Below are 21,190 nucleotides of genomic sequence, written 5' to 3'. Positions count from 1 at the left end.
TCCTTCTATGTACCAAATTAGTAACAATACTGTGGAGGAGGAATTCCTGGAGTGTTTAAGGGATGGTTTCCTGGACCAATATGTCGAGGAACCAACCAGAGATCAGGCCATCTTAGACTGGGTATTATGTAATGAGAAAGGATTAATTAGCAATCTTGTTGTACGAGGCCCCTTGGGTCAGAGCGATCATAATATGATCGAATTCTTCATTAAGATGGAGAATGAAGTAGTCGACTCAGAGACTAGGGTACTAATTTTAAATAAAGGAAGCTACGATGGTCTGAGGCGCGAGTTGGGTAGGATTGATTGGGGAGTGTCACTCAAAGGGTTGACGGTGGATAGGCAATGGCAAACATTCAAAGACCGCATGCATGAACTACAGAATTTGTTCATCCCAGTTTGGCATAAAAATAAAACAAAAAAGGTGACTCAACCGTGGCTAACAAGGGAAACTAGGAATAGCATCAGATCCAAGGAGAGGACATATAAATTGGCCAGAAAAAGCAGTAAACCTGAGGATTGGGAGCAGTTTAGGATTCAGCAAAGGAGGACAAAGGGATTAATTAAGAGGGGGAAAATACAATGAGAGTAAGCTTGCAGGGAACATAAAAACTGACTGTAAAAGCTTCTGTAGATATGTGAAGAGAAAACGATTGATGTCAGGGAACATAGGGTCTAATGAGAGGTAGGAACTGAATGAAATCAGTATTTGTAGGGAAATTGACTGGATTGAAGGCCAATTAAATCCCAGGACCTGATAATCTACATCCTAGGGTACTTAAGGAAGTGGCCCTTGAAATAGTTGATGCTTTGCTGATCATCTTCCAGCATTCGATGGAATCTGGAACAGTACCTATGGATTGGAGGGTAGCTAATGTTACCCCACTATTCAAAAAGGTGGTAGGGAGAAAACGGGGAATTACAGACCGGTAAGCCTGACATCGGTAGTGGGGAAAATGCTAGAGTCCATTATAAAAGATGTAATAGCAGAGCACTTGGAAAACAGTGACAGGATCGGACAAAGTCAACATGGATTTTCAAAAGGTAAATCGTGCTTGCCTAATCTACTGGAATTTTTTGAGGATGTAACTGGTAGAATAGATAAGGGAGAACCAGTGGATGTGCTGTATTTGGACTTTCAGAAGGCTTTTGATAAGGTCCCGCATAAGAGATTAGCGTGTGAAGTTAAGGCACATGGGATTGGGGGTAAGGTACTGACTTGGATAGAGAACTGGTTGGCAGACAGAAAGCAAAGGGTTGGAATAAACGGGTCTTTTTCCGAGTGGCAAGCAGTGACTAGTGGGGTATCGCAGAGATCGGTCCTTGGGCCCCAGCTATTCACAATATATATTAATGATCTAGACAAGGGAACTAGATGTAATATCTCCAAATTTGCAGACAACACAAAGCTGGGTGGGCGTGTGTGCTGTGAGGAGGATGCCGAGAAACTCCAGTATGATTTGGACAGGTTGGGTGATTGGACAAAGGCATGGCAGATGCAATATAACGTGGATAATTGCGAGGTTATCCACTTTGGTGGCAAAAACAGGCAGGCAGATTATTATCTGAATGGCAAAAGATTGGGAGAAGGGGAAGTGCAACAAGATCTGGGTGTCCTTGTGCACCAGTCGCTGAAGGTAAGCATGCAGGTGCAGCAGGCGGTTAAGAAGGCAAATGGCATGTTGGCCTTCGTAGCGAGACGGTTTGAGTACAGGAACAAGGATGTCTTGCTGCAGTTGTACAGGGCCTTGGTGAGACCACATCTTGAGTATTGTGTGCAGTTTTGGTCGCCTTATCTGAGGAAGGATGTTCTTGCCATGGAAGGAGTTCAGCAAAGATTCACCAGGCTGATACCTGGGATGGCAGGAATGACGTATGAGGAGAGATTGGGTCGATTGGGCTTGTACTCGCTGGAGTTTAGAAGAATGAGAGGGGATCTCATTGAAACTTATAAAATTCTGAAAGGACTGGACAGACTAGATGCAGGATGTTCCCGATGGTCGGGGATTCCAGAACCAGGGGACACAGTCTAAAGATAAGGGGTATGCCATTTAGGACAGAAATGAGGAGGAATTTCTTCACCCAGAGAGTGGTGAGCCTGTGGAATTCTCTACCACAGAAGGCAGTAGAGGCCAATACATTAAATATATTCAAGAAGGAGTTGGATATATTTCTTAAGGCTAAAGGGATCAAGGGGTGTGGGGAGAAAGCAGGGACCGGGTACTGAATTTGGATGATCAGCCATGATCGCATTGAATGGCGGAGCAGGCTCGAGGGGCCGAATGGCCTACTCCTGCTCCTATCTTCTATGTTTCTATGTTTCTATATAGCTCAGCATCGCATCAACACTACATTTACCAGGGAACCACAAGCAGAACCCAGATGGCAGCGATGCAAGGCACACACATCACGTGAGACTAGATAGAAACCATCCCTACATTTCCTACATTGCAACAGCAACTACATTTCAAAAGTACTTTATTGGCTATAAAGCACTTTGGGACATCCTGAGGTCATGAAAGGTGCTATATAATTGCGTCTTTCTTGCTTTTCTTTCATCATGTCTGACCTTCATCACCGATGCCTTATTACCTTTGTTACCTTTTCTGTCCCTTCCTGACCTACTCTGCTTATTTTTACCCAAAACACTACTCTGCTCTAGAGCCTTGACATTTATCTCGCTGCTTTTAAATTTACTCTTTCCTGAACCCCCCTTCATTTGCTTAAAGCCTTGTCTACTGCCCTAGTTATTCAGTTCGCCAGGACACTGGTCCCAGCCTGGTTTAAGTGGAGCCCGTCCCAGTGGAACAGCTCCCTCTTTCCCCAGTTCTGGTGCCAGTGCCCCATGAACTGAAACCCCTTCCTCCCACACCACTCTTTGAGCCATGCATTTAAACCTCTAATCTGTTTGTCCCTATGCCAATCTGCACATGGCTCAGGTAACAATCCAGAGATTATTACCTTTGAGGTTCTGCTTTTTATTTGGATCCTAGCTCCTCGAACACCCTCAGCAGAACCTCATTCCCAATTCTACCTATGTCGTTGGTTCCTACGTTGGATCCTCCCCCTCCCACTCCAAGTTCTCCTCCAGCCGCAAGGAGATGTCTTTAACCCTGGCACCAGGCAGGCAACACAACCTTCGGAACTCTCAGTAGCAGCTGCAGAGAACAGTATCTTATCCCCCTGACTATACTGTCCCCTACCACAACTACATTCCCTTTCACTTCCCCGCCCCCCCCTCCACTTGAATGGCCTCCTGCACCATGGTGCCATGATTAGCTTGCTCACCCATCCTGCAGGCTTTTCCCTCATCCACACAGGCAGCAAGAACCTCATACCTGTTGTGTATTCTGAATACTCAGTTTGATTTTGCTCGCAATTGTACTTTGTAGGAAGCTTTGGGATGGTCTGGTGGTCAGGTTTATAGTGTGTCCAACAGAAATAAGAAAGGCTCCTCTGTTGTCTCAGTGGGCAAATGTAGTGGTGTGTTGAGCAGGAAGTTCTCTCATCTGGACTGGATTATCTGATCTCAGATCAGGCAATGGTAGGGGCACCACAATTGGGCTATGGAGGGGAGAAAGACCAATGTTCGATATTGTTGAATCGCTATTCAGTGACTCCTGCTGAAAGGCACAACCATATGAATGTTGATTGGGTCAATACCACTTGAAACTTTGTAGAGCCCTAAATGTTAGATCTTCCAAAGCCCAAATCACCACCTTTCTGCTCGTCTGCTCTATCAATGTTTTGTGCATTAAGCCAAACAAGCATGCAGACTTCATAAGTGAGATAGTCCCATTGGTGTTTGTAGGAAGAAAATTGTTTATTAAAATCGGTTATACAGCAAAACCATCAAATAGTAATGACTGCTTACTGAGGGAAAACTGAAGAACATACATGCAGAACATTTTAAAATCAACCGTGTTGTGGCGGAACCACTGAATGACTCTGGGCAACTGTATATAATTCCCTTTAACGATGTTCTAACACCAGCCTGAGCCTGTACCATTGTGTTAGACATTACTGTGTTTTGTATATAGTGTTTGTATGTACGGGGCGTGGCCCCTTTAAGAGCGCGGGAAAACACGGGCAAACGCGACAACGTCACGTCGCAAGTCACGTGACTACCGAAGCGCGGGAAAACGTGATGCCATCACGACGCAATCCACAGGACTGCCCAGGCAGTCCTCGTGGAACCTCCGTTGAGTAAAGACCTGTTTGATTGCCCTCCTGTATTGATCTCAGCAAGCTGTTTGAATTTGTTTAGTCTTACATTAAAGACCTGTTTGATTGATCTCCTGAGTCGACCTCAGTTATTAGTTAGGAATTCGTCAATTCCTATATTGGTGGCCCCGTTTTTTTTTAACGTTTTCACAAAAGAAGAACACAGCATAGAGGCAAACGCCGTTTTGCTTAAGCTACCGCAGTTCTGGGAGCAGCAAGCGACCTCGTGGTTCATTCAGGTTGAGGCCCAGTTTGCCCTGAGGAATATCGATGCGGATCAGACCAAATATCTTTATGCGGTCTCCGCACTCGACAGCTCTGCCGCCTCTCGGATCGTCAGCCTCCTCGAAAACCCTCCAACGGAGCGCAAGTGTGAAACCCTCAAAGCGTGGTTGCTGCAAGTTTTTGGGCTCACAAAATCAGAGTGCGCCCGACGATTACTCGCTATGATCGGGCTCGGGGACTCCAAGCCTTCGGAGTTGAAGAGCCAAATGCTCACACTCCTGGGCTCAGAACCGGAATGCTTCCTATTCCGTGAAATATTCCTCAGCCAACTGCCTGAACAGGTGGAAGCTGCCCTGGCCAGATCCGAAGTTGAAGACTGCACAGCAATCGCTGCAGAGGCGGTAACGCAGCAGAACTGCGCCGCCACGAGGCGCCCGTCCCCCACAGATGCCGCCCCAGCTCGTCAGCCTGCTGGGCTGTGTTTCTACCATGCTCAGTTCGGCACGAAGGCGAGACGTTGCCGCCCTCCCTGCAGCTTTCCCCAACAAAAAAAACAAATGCGACCACCGAGGACCGGGTCTAACGGGAGCCCCGCGGCCACGATGGCGTTCGGCAACACGGGCAAGTTGCATTTCATCACCGATACTCTCTCCGGTCATCGTTTTTTGTGCAACACCGGAGCGCAGTGCAGCATTTTACCCGCGTCCACCCACGATGTGCAGACAGGGAATCACGGCCTCGCCCTTGAAGCGGCCAATGGCGGAGCGATTCGGACCTTCGGCAGACAGCGAGTGCAGGTGTGCTTCGGGGTCCAACGTTTTCACTGGGAGTTTGTTACGGCCAAGGTTTCTCAACCCATTCTCGGTGCGGATTTCCTGTGCGCCAACAGCCTCCTGGTCGACGTGAAGAACCGACAGCTGATCAACGTGGCAACTTTTAATTCTATTCCTTGTTACCGCAGTAACACTACGTTGCGCACCGTCGCCTGTGCTTTCCCGACTCCGGATGAGTTCACTCGCCTGCTCGGCGAATTTCCCGACCTGACAAGACCCACATTCTCCTCCACAGCTACGAAACATGGTGTGGAACACCACATCACCACCAACGGCCCCCCCGGTCTACGCGCGGGCCCGGCGCCTGGAACCTGGCAAGATGGTGGTCGCAAAGGCAGAGTTCGTGACCATGGAACGGTTAGGGATTATTCACCGGTCGAATAGTCCCTGGTCTTCACCCCTCCATATCGTCCCAAAGCCTGGTGGCGGATGGCGGCCATGCGGCGACTATCGACGCCTAAACGACGCCACCACTCCTGATCGGTACCCGATCCCCCACATCCAGGATTTCTCTGCCCATTTGGCAGGGACCACCGTCTTCTCGAAAGTCAACCTCGTCCGGGGCTACCACCAGGTCCCGGTTCATCCGCAAGACATCCAGAAGACTGCAGTCATCACCCCATTCGGCCTCTTCGAGTTTTTACGAATGCCGTTTGGGTTAAAGAACGCCGCCCAGGCTTTCCAACGCCTGATGAACTCCGTGCTGCGGGACCTGAAGTTCCTCTTCGTCTACCTGGACGATATTCTAATTGCCAGTCCTACAAAAGAATAACGTATCTGTCACCTACGCACCCTTTTTCGACGCCTCAGCCAACACGGCCTGATTATCAACCCGGCCAAGTGTCAGTTTGGCCTGCACCAAATTGATTTCCTGGGGCATCGCATCACCTCAGAGGGAGCGGTTCCTTTGCAAGCGAAGGTAGAGGCGGTGACATCCTTTCCACACCCGCAAAACATAAAGGCCCTGCAGGAATTCCTAGGCATGGTAAACTTTTACCACCGTTTCGTGCCTAAGGCAGCACTACTCATGCAGCCCCTGTACGAGGCCCTCAAGGGCAAGACTGGCAAGAACCCGGTAGACTGGACGGATGACATGGCCTGAGCGTTCGCCGACACCAAAAGCGCCTTAGCCAACGCTACCATGCTGGCGCACCCGCTGCCAGGAGCCACTATCGCCTTCACCACCGACGCGTCAGACTACACAATCGGCGCCATGCAGGAGCAGTGGCTGAACGGGTCGTGGCAGCCGTTGGCATTCTTCAGCCGTCAACTACGGCGGAACGAGAGAGCATATAGCACGTTCAACCGGGAGTTGCTCGCCCTTTTTCTGGCCATCCGCCATTTTCGCTTCCTTCTGGAAGGCCGTCCTTTCACCGCCTTTGTGGACCATAAGCCGCTAACCTTTGCCATGGCCAAGACCGCCGAACCGTGGTCATCCCGACAGCAACGTCAACTGACCTACATATCCGAATTCACCACGGATATACAGCACGTGGCCGGTAAGGACAACCTGGTAGCAGAATGCCTCTCCCGCGCGACCGTCAATATGATTCATTTGGGCATCGATTACGCCCTCATGGCAGCGGACCAAGCCTCAGACCCAGAGGTCCAAGCCTACAGAACGACCGTCACTGGCCTCCAGTTGGCCGACGTCAAGTTCCATTCGGCAGGTAACACGCTGTTTTGTGACGTCTCCATACAGGACCCTCGCCCTGTCGTTCCAGTCGTCTGGCGCCGCAAAGTGTTCGACGCCATACATGGGTTGTCACACCCAGGAATGAAGGCCTCTCAGAAGCTGATGTCAGCGAAATTCGTGTGGCATGGCATACACAAGGACGTCGGTGACTGGGCCAAAACCTGCGTGATCTGCCAAAAGGCCAAAGTACAGCACCACGTCAAAGCTCCGCTGGCCACCTTCACAGTTCTGGAGCGACGTTTTGACCACGTCAATGTGGACCTGGTAGGACCACTCCCACCCTCCCATGGTTTTTCACACATCCTGACCATGGTTGACCGCACCACCAGATGGCCGGAGGCAGTCCCCCTGTCATCCACTACTTCGGCGGACATGGCCAGGGCATTCATTTCCACCTGAGTCGCCCGTTTCGGAGTGCCTGCAGATATTTCTTCAGACAGGGGACCGCAGTTTTCCTCCGAACTTTGGAATGCAGTGGCCCAAGGACTCGGTGTCAAATTACACCGCACCACAGCCTACCACCCACAGGCGAACGGTCTCTGTGAACGCTTCCACCGATCACTGAAAGCCGCCCTGAGGGCCAGCCTTCAGGATGCTGGATGGGCAGACAAGCTACCGTGGGTCCTGTTGGGCCTTCGCACGGCCCCCAAAGAAGACCTTCACTCTTCATCAGCGGAGCTGGTGTATGGTCAGCCGCTGCGAGTTCCAGGGGATTTCCTACCAGCATCGACAAAGCCATGGTCCGCGTCTGCCCAGCTTACTAGTCACCAGGAGGCAGCCAGATGTTTCGCGCCGGTGCCCACTTCGCACCACGGGCTGCAGAGTTCACACGTTCCCACGGAGCTTCACAAGGCTGAATACGTTTTTATTCGCCATGATGCACATAGGGATCCACTCAAGGCCCCGTATACTGGTCCCTTCCGCGTATTGGAGGCAGGGGACAAAACCTTCACGGTAGATGTCGGTGGTAAACCGGACCACATTTCGGTCGCCCGCTTAAAACCAGCACATTTGGACCTCGACCGCCCCGTCGAGACAGCACAACCACCGAGATGAGGTCGGCCACCCATCGCCATTACGGCAGACCAAGTGCAACCGCCCACCAGGCCACCAGCCACCCAGCAGCCTCTGCCTCAGGAGTACAGGAGTCGTTCTGACAGGCTTGTCAGACCCCCTCACCGTTTGACTTTGTCCATTAAAGCGAATTCTGGGGGGGCGCATGTGGCGGAGCCACTGAATGACTCTGGGCAACTGTATATAATTCCCTTTAACGATGTTCTAACACCAGCCTAAGCCTGTACCATTGTGTTAGACATTACTGTGTTTTGTATATAGTGTTTGTATGTACGGGGCGTGGCCCCTTTAAGAGCGTGGGAAAACGCGGGCAAACGCGATGACGTCACGTCGCAAGTCACGTGACCGCCGAAGCACGGGAAAACGTGATGATGTCATGACGCAATCCACGGGACTGCCCAGGCAGTCCTCGTGGAACCTCCGTTGAGTAAAGACCTGTTTGATTGCCCTCCTGTATTGATCTCAGCAAGCTGTTTGAATTTGTTTAGTCTTACATTAAAGACCTGTTTGATTGATCTCCTGAGTCGACCTCAGTTATTAGTTAGGAATTTGTCAATTCCTACAGTGTGACAATTGAACTATTAATTTTTCAGTTAATATTGTACTCATGTAAATGGCAGTAATTTAATTTGTTTGCTCACTTAAATGACATGGAAGAAAATATCTTCAGACTCAGCGAATTTGGCTTTAACAACACAATATATTGGCCTAGTTCCTGCTGGTGTTATTTTTGATGATGATGGTATTTTATGGGCATACTGCAATTTCTACACCGGATTAAACACACTGGTAATGGGTTATCTTAGCCCTTGAACGTTACCCTAATAGTTTCTCAGAAATATCTCTAATTTCTTTTCATTTGATATGATCATGCTAGGGGCCTTAAAATTATAGGGAATCATTCACCTTCATGGTGATACAATCAGATTGTTTCTTTCTCCTTGGAGCAATGTCTGATAAGTAACAACCATGATTACATTATCTGATAATGTGAGCTGAAAGAACATCACACAAAGTGCCACAGGTACACCTTGCAGTATGAAGAATGAAAGTTTTGAAATATGACAATGTTTTACAGCACTTGCATTAAGGAAAAAGGAACTTTGGGAGGTGCAGTCATTGGAAGGACATTCCGTAGGGTCAAGTCCAGGTACTGGGCAGAGGAGTTAAAAAGACAACTGCTGTCCTCAATGGCTAATGGGTTTCTTCATGCTTTACAAATGGTGAGCAGATGACCTTGACCTGCCCAGATCTAATATTAAGGGAACATCCTGTACATTGAAGTAAAGCCTCCCAGCCGCTCTGCATTTCTGTGTATGGTTTTCCTCTTACATGGTGCATGTCTGAAGCCAGTAGTATGGCTCCCCTTATCTTCCTCCATATTGTGCAATTTAAGGAGAAGGTCTCGTAGCGAGATGCAGAAGAACAATTCATCAAGATAAACATAGTGAAAGAAGATATATTAAGGGGTTTAGCATCTTTGAAAGTAGATAAATCGCCAGGCCCGGATGAAATGTATCCCAGGCTGTTAAGAGAAGCAAGGGAGGAAATAGCGGAGGCTCTGACAATCATTGCCCAATCCTCTTTGGCTACAGGTGTGGTGCTGGAGAACTGGAGGACTGCTAATGTTGTACCTTTGTTTAAAAAGGGAGAAAGGGATAGACCGAGTAATTAGAGGCCCGTCAGCCTAACCTCGGTGGTGGGCAAATTATTGGAAAAAATTCTGAGGGAAATTATAAATCATCATTTAGAAAGGCACGGATTAATCAAGGACAGTCAGCATGGATTTGTTAAGGGAAGGTAGTGTCTGACTAATTTGATTGAATTTTTTGAGGAGGTTACGAGGGGGGTCGATGAGGGTAGCACATTTGATGCAGTCTACATGGATTTTAGCAAGGCTTTTGACAAGGTCCCACATGGCAGGCTGGTTAGAAAAGTAAAAGCCCATGGGATCCAAGGGAAAGTGGCAAGTTGGATCCAAAGTTGCAGGAAACAAAGGGTAATGGTCGACGGGTGTTTTTGTGACTGGAAGGTTGTTTTCAGTGGGGTTCCGCAGGGCTCAGTACTAGGTCCTTTGCTTTTTGTGGTATATATCAATGATTTAGACTTCAATGTAGGGGGCATGATTAAGAAGTTTGCAGATGATAAAAAAAATTGGCCGTGTGGTTAATAGTGAGGATGAAAGCTATAGACTGCAAGAAGATATCAATGGACTGGTTATGTGGGCAGAAAAGTGGCAAACGGAATTCAATCCGGAGAAGTGTGAGGTAATGCATTTGGGGAGGGCTAACAAGGCAAGGGAATACACTATAAATGGTAGGATACTGAGAAGTGTAGAGGAACAAAGGGACCTTGGAGTGCATGTCCACAGATCCCTGAAGGTAGCAGGACAGTTGGATAAGGTGGTTAAGAAGGCATACGGGATACTTGCCTTTATTAGCCGAGGCATAGAATGTAAGAGCAGGGAGGTTATGCTTGAACTGTATAAAATACTAGTAAGGCCACAGCTAGAGTACAGTTCTGGTCACCACATTACAGGAAGGATGTGATTGCACTAAAGAGGGTACAGGGGAGATTTACGAGGATGTTGTCAGGACTGGAGAATTTTAGCTATGAGGAAAAATTGGATAGGCTGGGTTGTTTTCTTTGGAACAGAGGAGGCTGAGGGGAGACTTGATTGAGGTGTATAAAATTAAGAGGGACTTAGATAGAGTGGATAGGAAGAACCTATTTCCCTTAGCAGAGAGGTCAATAACCAGGGGGCATAGATTTAAAGTAATTAGTAGAAGGATTAGAGGGGAGTTGAGGAGAAATGTTTTCATCCAGAGGGTGGTGGGGGTCTGGAACTCACTGCCTGAAAGGATGGTAGAGGAAGAACCTCTAATCACATTTAAAAAGTACTTGCCTCTGCACTTGAAGTGCTGCAACCTACAAGGCTACGGACCAAGAACGGGAAAGTGGGATTAATGACAAAACGTAGAATTCCTATATAATTAAAAACAAAACCTTTACCAGAATCGTAGGGTTCCATTTTTCAATATTTCTTCATCTGGTAGTAGTACACTGTTGTGCCATTCAGTTAGATCACGGCTGATCTGTACCTCAACTCCATTTAACTGCCTATGATCCATATTCTTTGATAACCTTAACTAATAGAAAGTAAGGTAAGCATTTGCTCACCTGTCCTAATGTCTCCTTCTTTGGTCTGGTGTCAGATTTAGTCTGATTATGCTCCTGTGAAGCGCTTTGGGATGGTTTACTACATTGAAGGCGCTACATCAACTCAAGATGTTGTGGTTATAAGTTACCAGCTAACTATTACAGTACCATTCACCACTGATTAAACTTTTAAAGTAAATTTCAAGCCGGAATCCAAAATTTTTTGTTGTTGCTGAAAGTACGAAGCTTAGCAACGCGTAATGACCCACAAGCAAAATTCTTTTAAAATATAAGAAAAAGAGAGAGGGAACCAGTATCTCAAGCAGTCACCTTGGATCAAATACTAGGTTGGACATGTAATTCTCTGACTTGTACTCCATTAATTTGTCCAGACCATACACAATACACCTGAAAGGGAGCATGAGTTGGAGAATCCGGGCTACTATGTTATAGCCCTGTCCCTGATCCAGCACTCCTTTTGAGTACAACTCCCTGGGAGTGCGGGACCAACAAATTTAAGCTTGTAGTTAAAACCTCCGTTAACGAGTCATCATTAACGGGAGCAGGAACCTGTGCTGATTTTCTCCTTCCTGCCGCAGGGAACTGAGGCTAATTGAAGCTCTTCTACCAGAGCCCTGCCTGAGATCAGGTAAATAAAATCATCCTGATGCATACCATGTGTTAAAAATAGAAATCACAAAGTTTACTGAAAGCCACAGAGATCTTGACATTTAAAGAGTTTATTCAATCTCTGGCCAACTTTTTAAACTTGATTGAAGATGTCCTCCTACTGAGATCAAACCAAAGCAGCTTCAAAAAACACAAAGATCAGCTGGCTTTTCATGAAAAGGAATAATGTTCTTCAATACTTTGAAGATGTAATTGGCAGTAATTCTGTAATTGTCCATGTACTGTAGAAACGACCTAAGGGTAGCATTGTCTTCTCACTTCTCCGGTACAGTACAGGTTACATCCATTATTTCTCAACTCAATGTTGCCTGTTTTGGGAATAGCAATAGCTGAAGACAATTGAACTCAATTGCTGGTACATTTAAAAAAAACACTTTTATTTTTAAATAAAGCTAATGTAAATGGCAAATGTGATGAAACAGCAACAACACCTTACCAAACTGAACAGGGTTTGGAAAACTGATGAACATAACCTTTGATATCAGCCTTGCAGTAATTTGTCCAGAATCTACACAATGCGTGAGCTATTACTTATATCATTCAGGTTCACCAAAACAAACTGTTCCCCCACCCTCCAGCCAGCATCCGGTGAACGAGAACAACCGTCATTGCTATCAGTGCAGAGTATTACTTCCTAGAGTTGTATGATTTTTTTCATTCAGTAGTTGGCATACATTTTCCGGACACTGCATCAGTCATCAGTGTAATGAGTGCAGATAAAGAAAGGAAATGTCTGTGGGTGGGCTCCTTTATCAGCAGTAACAGATATATTACTGCAGGCTATGATGATGAATTTTCCTCTGCTCCATGTTACAGCGACAGCTGGGGGACTTGATGTTTATCTGGATAGTCCAGGGACCAAAGCAGATAACACAGACTAAAGTACAGTAAAGCCCCACACTGCCCAGATTTCTGTTTGTAGATAAGAAAATAGATAGTAAACTGTAGAGAGAGGCCCTTGGTGCTGTTGGAATATTTCGCCCCAGCATGAGTCACTGCCCTCAGAAGTGGAGGAGAGAAAAAATAAAAATCTAAATGCCATTTGGCTTTGATTCAGAACTAGAAAATGTCACTTATTTATAGTGGCAAATGGATATTCAGTACTGACACAAACTCAGCCTCCCTTCATCAATGTGAACGAGGTATAGAGTCTGACAATTGCTTTTATTTATAAAATGGCAATACTATATTTTCCAATTGCAGATAGCTCAGAGTTGTTCAAAGAGTGTAGAATCTGGAGTTTATACAGCGGTTGTACTGATGGATACTGAGCAACGGTGTCTTAAACTGACACATGTAGATGAATGTTTGCCAAAGTGAGAGTGAGGCCATCAACCTTTTATAAGAACATAAGAAATAAGAGCAGGAGTAGGCCATTCGGCCCTTCGAGCCTGCTCCGCCATTCAATAAGATCATGGCCGATCCTCCACTCCAACCCCGCCTTCCTGCACCATCCCCACAGTCCCCCAGTATCCAAAAATCCACCGATCTCCGTCTCGAACACATTCAAGACTGAACATCCACAGCTCTCTGGGGCAGAGAATTCCAAAGATTCACAACCCCTTGAGTGAAGAAATTTCTCCTCATCTCAGTCCTTTTACTCAAATATTAATGGTGTGTATGAAAATGAAAACTGTAGTTAAATGAGAATTGTCCTTATTAGTACATAATTAAGAGAATGAACTCCCATAGAAAGAGATGGAGGAGGAGTTTTGACTTTTATGAAACAAGCTATTTGAATAAGGTATGCTAACAGCCGTATCATCAGGTAAGCAGCAAAGGTGATATGCTTCCCCCGCAGGATTACATCCCTGAGCATCTGGCTTCATACAGACCAAGTCAGCAGACCAAGACCAGGTGGCCTGTCCATATGTGCTACAGGGAGTACCTCAATCAAGACAGTTGTAAAATTGAGAAGGGGGAAAAGTTTTTTTTTGGGAGGGAACTGCACCATGCCACAGCCAACTGAAATACTGCCTCATTTACTTTTATTCTTTGCAACCTTTGATTCAGCAGCAGTTCCTGGCTTCCGGATATTGGTTCTCCCTTGTCTACTAGCCCCTACAAAAGGGCACATTGGCACTGTGAGGCAGTAAGGGGGGAAAATTTGGTTGATTAGCGCCTCCTGTTAGTGCCATAAGAGGGCGCTAACGGGGCACAAAGCAACTAGCGCCCGAGCGCGGCGATGTTTGCGCCACTCGCGAAATTGACCAGACATTTTGCGGCGGCACTAAACACTACCACCACGATCTCCTGCACCCGCAGATTGTGACGTCAGTCAAGCGTGCAACACCCCGGTAGTACCCCAGAGCGGATATTGAGTGGTGCCCCCTTCCTTTCCGCCTGTCGCCAGCAACGTTTTGCAGTCGGGAAGGGACTGGGGGAGTGCTATTTAAAGGCTGCCGCTTTCCTGCCTTTTTTTGTCAGCGACATTTTTGCACCACGCATTCTGAGAGAGAGAGACTTCTGGAGAGATTCAACGCTGTGTTGAGGAGTTTTGGGTGCTGAGCAGCACTTTGCAGGTTCATTTTGATTTGACCTTCCTTGCATCGATTTAGAAGAGACTGTGGGGGCTGCACTCTGAGCTCTTTCCCTGGGCCTCTCCATTGTTCTTTCCAGCAGAATTGATGTACAAGTCTCTCCAGGCCGAGATTCAAGGCTGCAATGAGCAGAGTGTGGCTGGAGAGCAAGATCGACCCTCCCCTTTAAGAACTGGCCAGTACCAGTGTGTCTGTGTTCCATTGCTAACTGACATCACATGAGCTTCGCCAGCGCTCTGAGGTAGCGCCTCGCTGCTTGGCATTAGCGCCTGATTTTGTGTCTGCGGTGTTTTTGTAAAACTCAGCTGCCCGACTACTCTAACAGGGGAACATCACTTAAAGGGATTGTACTAGGTCTCCGGAAAGCAAGAGCTTGATGTGGCAAAAGAGCCTCTTCTCGTTCTCTTTCCAGGCTTTCTTCTGAGCCCGAAATACAGAAGGGACTTTTCTCCGTAGTTTTCCGCAACTGACTATTCCCTGGCCTTCCTCGGCTCTCTTGTCTCCATGGCTGCTTACTTCAGCTCGACCTCAATGCCACTGTTAGCTGTGCCTGAACTGAACCATTCGTTCCAGCTTTCTACCCCCTGCATATCCAGCCCAGCAGCTCCCACCTTCTGAACCCAGGCTTACAAAGTATAATGCAAAAACAGAAAACACTGGAGACACTCAGCAGGTCGGGTAGCATCTGTGGTGGGAAAAAAAAGGTTAGGATTCAGGTCTATGACTCTTCGTCAGAACCCTGACAGCCTAACCCTTTTAACTTCCTCCACAGACGCTACCTGATCTGCTGAGTGTTTCCAGCGTTTTCTGTTTTTTAATACCAGATTTCCAGCAATGGCAGTATTTTGCCTTTTGTTTTACTATAACGTGTGATGCTTCTCTCCCCCGATGGCTCTGTGTGTAAATGCATCTCTCAGTCACTCCTGCTGAAAGGTGTGCACACACGGATTTCAGGTGAGACCACAGTCAGGTCTGGCTGTGATGCCTTCCTAGAGTTCAATAAACTGCTGAGCTTCGCCGTGTGAATAAACATTGGGGTGAGGTATTGGGAGGGCTGCTGATTCTTGAGGCAAAATGCTTTATTCCTGTGCTGTTGATTTTCCATAGTTTTGTCAATGGGAGCACACGGATACTCTAATACAGATTTTGTTTTGATGCAATATATGGAAATTGAAGAATTTATTTAAAACTTGCACAAACTGCACTTTACACTAGTGCTACCTTGCATGTGAGGAATAGCATCTGAAAATTTACAGAAAACACTGATGTGAAGGAGCAGAGAGGTGGGATTGCATTAAACTCATCCTTAAAACTCTGAGCTCGTTGGAAGGAAACCAGATTAGATTTGTTTTACACTGCTACTTTTTTACAACAGTGCTTTGTACCTTAGGAATGGACTGAATTATTAAAACATAATGGCCTAGAAATTCAGTATCGCCACGTTTGGGGCGCTACAGCCGGGCGTTGGCTAAATTTAGCGCCCGGCGCAACTTAGCGCCACCTTCGCCGAAATTGAGTTGCATCGCCCCAAGAGGTTGCTGCTGCACTAAAGCAGGCGATGCACGACTATCATAAGGTGCTAAGCCGGCGAGCCGAGGCGCTACCACCGAGGGCAGGCGCAGCGCAGGTGCGGCGAGTTGCTGATTGAAGGCAGACACGCTGGCGCCGGTCAGCTCTTAAAGGGGGAGGGTGGACTTATTTGGCTGCCACGCCCTGCACACTGCAGCCCTGAAGCAAGGCCTGACCATTGCTTGATCATCATTTCTACGCCCAGGACAATGCAGAAGGCTAGGGAGCGAGCGGAGCGCTTCAGCGCGGGTGCCCTGAGGCTACTGATTGGCGCAGTAGAGCGCAGGCGACCTGTCCTCTTCCCTGACAGTGGAAGGAGGCCGCTTCCCAGCGAATACCGAAAAGCCTGGAGGGAGGTGGCAAACAGGGTGACCACCAACAGCATGGTTGCCAGGACTCCACTTCAATGCAGGAAAAAGTTCAACGACCTCACTCGGGTTGTCAGGATGAGTACCCTTTCCACTATCCTGTTCATCCCTGCATGTGCACCTCAGTTTCTGGCCAAAGGGACCTGAAAGCCCCAATGCCCAGCCCTCATCCAAGAGCTATGGGACTCTCATGAAAACCACTTGCACATTCTGTCAGGGCTATTACACCATGGGAGGCAGTGCAGGCAAGATGAGGGCTTGACACTGTCAGGGCTATTCCACCATGGGAGGTAGTGCAGGCAAGATCAGGGCTTGACATTGTCAGGGCTATTCCACCATGGGAGGCAGTGCAGGCAAGATCAGGGCCTGACACTGTACTTAGAGGCCGTCCTTTCTCTTGCAGGGCAAGCTGGCCCACAATCGCAGGCAGCAGCGATGGACTGGGGGAGGTCGTCCTGACCTCAAAGAGCTCAGCGACCTGGAGCAGCATGTGGAGCGCATTATGGCAGGCCGGCTGATTGGCCCCGTCGCCAGTGGAGATGCCGACCCTGTTCTGGACAGCAATGGTAAGGTCATCACCTTTTTGACCTCTCTCTTTCCACTTGTGCCTCACACCAGCATCCTTTGCCACTATCGAACTAATGCAGTGCATAGCAGCACTCATGCCTCCCTCGCTGCCGCCCTGTCCTCACTCTAAAGCAACTCTTGTGCCTCCCTGCTTTCAGATGCTGATTCGCCAGGTGAGGAGGCAGGCCCTCAAGCTGGCACTGTCAGTGATTCTGAAGGCGAGGAGGAGGAAGAGGAAGCCGGCCCATCAGTGCCACCCACGGCCGAGGCAGCCCATGGCCATGATGGGGACATGTCTTCCCTGGAGGGGAGCAGGGGGGAAGGGTCTGAGGAGAGTGAAGCTCCGGGGCCCAGCGGGCTGCAGCAACGTGGGAGGGGTGGGGAAGCTCGGCGGCCTTCTCCCCGGAAGGTGAGTGCGGCCTCCAGTCCTGCTACAGTGAGCGCAGAGGAGGTGTGGCTCCTTGGTGAAATGGGCGCCCAGGCTGAGCGCAGGCACACTGAGCTCATGGCTGCAGTGGCAAGGATGCCTGACTCCATAGAGTCACTGGCAAGGAGTGCTCAGGAATTCGGGGCAGTACAGGCCAGGAGTCTGCAAGAATTCAGTGCAGCACAGGCAAGGAGTCTGCAGGACTTCGCGGCAGCACAGGCTAGGAGTCAGCAGGATTTCGCTGCATCACAGGCGGCTTCCAGCCAAGTGCTCAGTCGTGCCGTGCATTCACTGGCTGGTCTGATGCAGACACAGATCAGGGCCACACGGGCACTAACTGCTGCCACCCTCGCTGGATTGGCCAGGCATCGCTGGGGCCCTCACCACGGCACAGCAGCCCAGCAGTCTGTGCTTCAGCAGATTGCTGCACATGCTGCAGTGCTGGCCCGTGCGAGTGCCAGTGCATCAGCCGACCAGGGAGTGCCTGTGCTCTGTCAGGTTGGCAGCATTCCTGCAGCCAATACTGTCACTCCTCCACTGCAGCTGCCACCACCCGTAGGACAGACTGCTGCCGCCCAAGCAGAGTTGGAGCAGTCAGCAGCCGGGCCCTCCAAACCCAGAGCTGGTCCAGGCCGTCCCCCAAGGGCATCTGGTGTCTCACCATCTGACCCTCAGCAGCCTTCCCCCAGCCTTGATGCAGCCACTGGGGTCCCATTGAGGAGGAGCTGCAGGGCAGGAAGGGGCCATTCGCAGAAGCGAGGCGGATCACCCTCACAGGGGAAAAAGTAGAAGGTGTGGCCAAATGTTGTGTTTATATATGAAGGCTGAGACTGTTGTGTTTGTTTTTTATATGAAGGTCGAGGATCATGGTCATTTCTGTTTAACTGTTTTTTTCATTCTCTGAAGGTTGTGAGAGCCAGTTACGTCTCTGACTGTTTTTTGGGGGGTTTATCTGAATTAGTTTGTCATGCGGGAAGGGCACAGAGTTTGCACAGTAAAAAAATTTCTTTAACCACATTGTCCATGTTTGCACTTTGAACTATTTGTTGCCTTGACCGGCTGAGGGCTTGCGGAGTGGCGCCATTCATGTTCTTTCATTGGCATAAGCCATTCCCTGAGAGGGGGCCTAGAACCAAGTTGCAATAAGCCGCCGACGGACGGCCCTTGCACTTTGTGCCTCCTTCCCGTTTTGGTGCTCCTCCTCCTCCTCCTCTGGTGGTCCTCCAATGTCTGCTGGCAGTGGCTGAGTCCTGAGGATAGCCAGGTTGTGCAGCATGCAGCACACTACAACGAAATGGGAGACTCGCTCAGGCGAGTACTGTAGGGCTCCTCCGGAACGGTCCAGACAGCGGAACCATTGCTTGAGCACACCGATTGTGTGCTCAATGATGTTCCTGGTAGCTTGATGGCTGTCATTGTATCGCTCTTCAGCAGGGGTGCTGGGCGCACGGAGCGGGGTCATCAGCCAGGTGCACAAAGGATAGCCTTTGTCCCCGAGAAGCCATCCTCGTGGGTGAGCCTGGGCTTCGAAAATGTCTGCCACAGAAGTCTGGTGCAGGATGAAGGCATCGTGGCTGCTGCCTGGAAAGCGGGCATTGACAGCTAGTATGAGCTGCCTGTGGTCACACACCAACTGGACGTTGAGCGAATGGTAGCCCTTCCAGTTGCGGTAATCCTCAGCATTCTCTAGAGGTGCCCGCAAAGCCACATGCATGCAGTCAATGGCGCCCTGGACCATGGGGAAGCCCGCTATTCCTCTAAATCCCATTGCACACTCTTGCTGCTTGTCCAGGGTCATGGGGAAGGAGATGTGCTGACATCTCCTTCTGAAAAGGGCATTGGTCACCTGACGGATGCAGCAATGTACCGCGAACTGGGAGATGTTGGCAATGTCCCCAGAAGCGGATTGGAAGGAGCCGGTGGCATAGAAGTTGAGAGCCACCATCACCTTCACTGCCACCGACAGAGACGTCCTGCTCCTCAGCTGTGGCTGCAGATCTCTGCGAAGCAGGTGGCAGATCTCAGTGACCACCTCCCTTCTGAGTCGCAGCCTCCAAACACAATGCTCCTCAGACATGTTCAGATATGAGAACTGCTGGCGGTATACCCTGGGTGGATAAGGCCTCCTGTGCCGACGCCTGTTGGCCCCTCTCCATCTGGCCATGACTGGCACTTTCTCACGGCATCTCTGAGCCCTTTGAATGCAATGCAGTAAGCCAACGTTTCCACCCATTGCAGCCCCCATTACATGTGGCGACTCAAGGCTATGGCACTGAAAGTTAAATCCAAGTGCAAAGCTCTGGCCTGAAGCCAGAAGTACCTATGCGAGCGCTGAGTCAAAGCAGAAAGCTCTCTCGCTTTGTCTCTCTCCAAATATCCGTCTCTCACACAGAAGGATTGCCACAAAATGGCTGCCACTTATAATGCAGGAGGAGTCCGCTTTAAATAGCGCCCCCCGCACCCCACAGTGACTGGGAACCGTTTCCGTCTACCAGTCGCTGGGGGTGCCAGGCACACAGAAGGGCGGCGCCACTGAAGTTCCAGCTCGGGGCGCACCAAGGGCGTTGCACCATGAAATGACGTCAGGATCTGCGCGCGCAGCTGAGCGGGCGCTGCGGTTTTGGGCCGCCGCTAAATCTTGAGTGAAGTTCGCGAGAGGCACAGATCGCGCCGCGCCCGGGCGCTAGCCGCTTAGCGCCCCACTTCTCCTCCTCCTAAGGCGCTAGCGGCTGGCGCTAACAACTGAATTTCTAGGCCAATCAGTTTTATATATGCACGTCCAACCGACACCCATAATGAAGCTCTCAACATCCAATAGCAGCTCTGTAAACACTACCCATCCTGTAGATGGTCTCAGAATCTGTCCTTTACTATTAGGTAGGCTAACCTTGCAGGGAACATAGGAACAGGATTAAGCTATTCAGCCCCTCGAGCCTGTTCTGACATTCAGTGAGATCATGGCTGATCTCTATCTTAACTCCATCCACCCGCCTTGGCTCCATATCCTTTTATATCCTTGTCTAGCAAAATTCTATTGATCTCAGATTTAAAATGATTAATTGTGCTAGCATCTACTGCTTTTTGTGCGAGAGAGTTCCACACTTCTACCACTCTTTGCGTGGTAGAAGTGTGGAACTCTCTCGCACAAAAGAAGTGTTTCCTAACTTTTCTCCTGAATGATCTGTCCAACTCGTCCGAGACTCCCCCACCAGCAGATAAAATTTCTAACTACCCTATCAATTCCTTTCAAAATCCTAAAAAGCTCAATCAAATCACCCCTTAGTCTATATTCCAGGGAATACAAGCCTAGTTTATGTAATCACTCCTCATAATTTAACCCTTGCAGCCCTGATAACATTCTGGTGGCTCTGTGATGCACTCCTTCCAAGGCCTTTCTAAGGTGCGGTACCCAGAACTGTACACATTACTCCAGATGTGGTCTAAACGGAGCTTTGTATAGCTGTAGCAAAACTTCCTCCCATTTATGTTGTGTCTGTGTGTTGATAGAGACACTGAAGACAGGAGTTGGTTTCATAGGTGTTTACTAAGCAAAGTCTGGAGGGGAACTAACGGATATAACACAATATACAGGCTTATATAGCCCGAGTGGCCATTACCGGCATTACAGCACACATGGGGCTCTTAAAGGCACATACACTACAATTCCTCCCCTTTTAGCTAACCAGTACATAATATTTGAAGTAATTATTAATTACATGTTATAAGAAAAATAATATACACATTGCTGCAGTTAATTAGTTATAAGCCAGTCTCTCTGGAGGCTTCCTGACTCGGTCCGGATAACGCCTCGGTGGTGT

This window comes from Somniosus microcephalus, chromosome 11, assembly GCF_052327205.1.
Source record: "Somniosus microcephalus isolate GS21.2 chromosome 11, FLI_Smic_1.0, whole genome shotgun sequence".
Taxonomy (NCBI): Eukaryota; Metazoa; Chordata; class Chondrichthyes; order Squaliformes; family Somniosidae; genus Somniosus; species Somniosus microcephalus.
Note: the sequence above shows the minus strand (reverse complement) of the source record.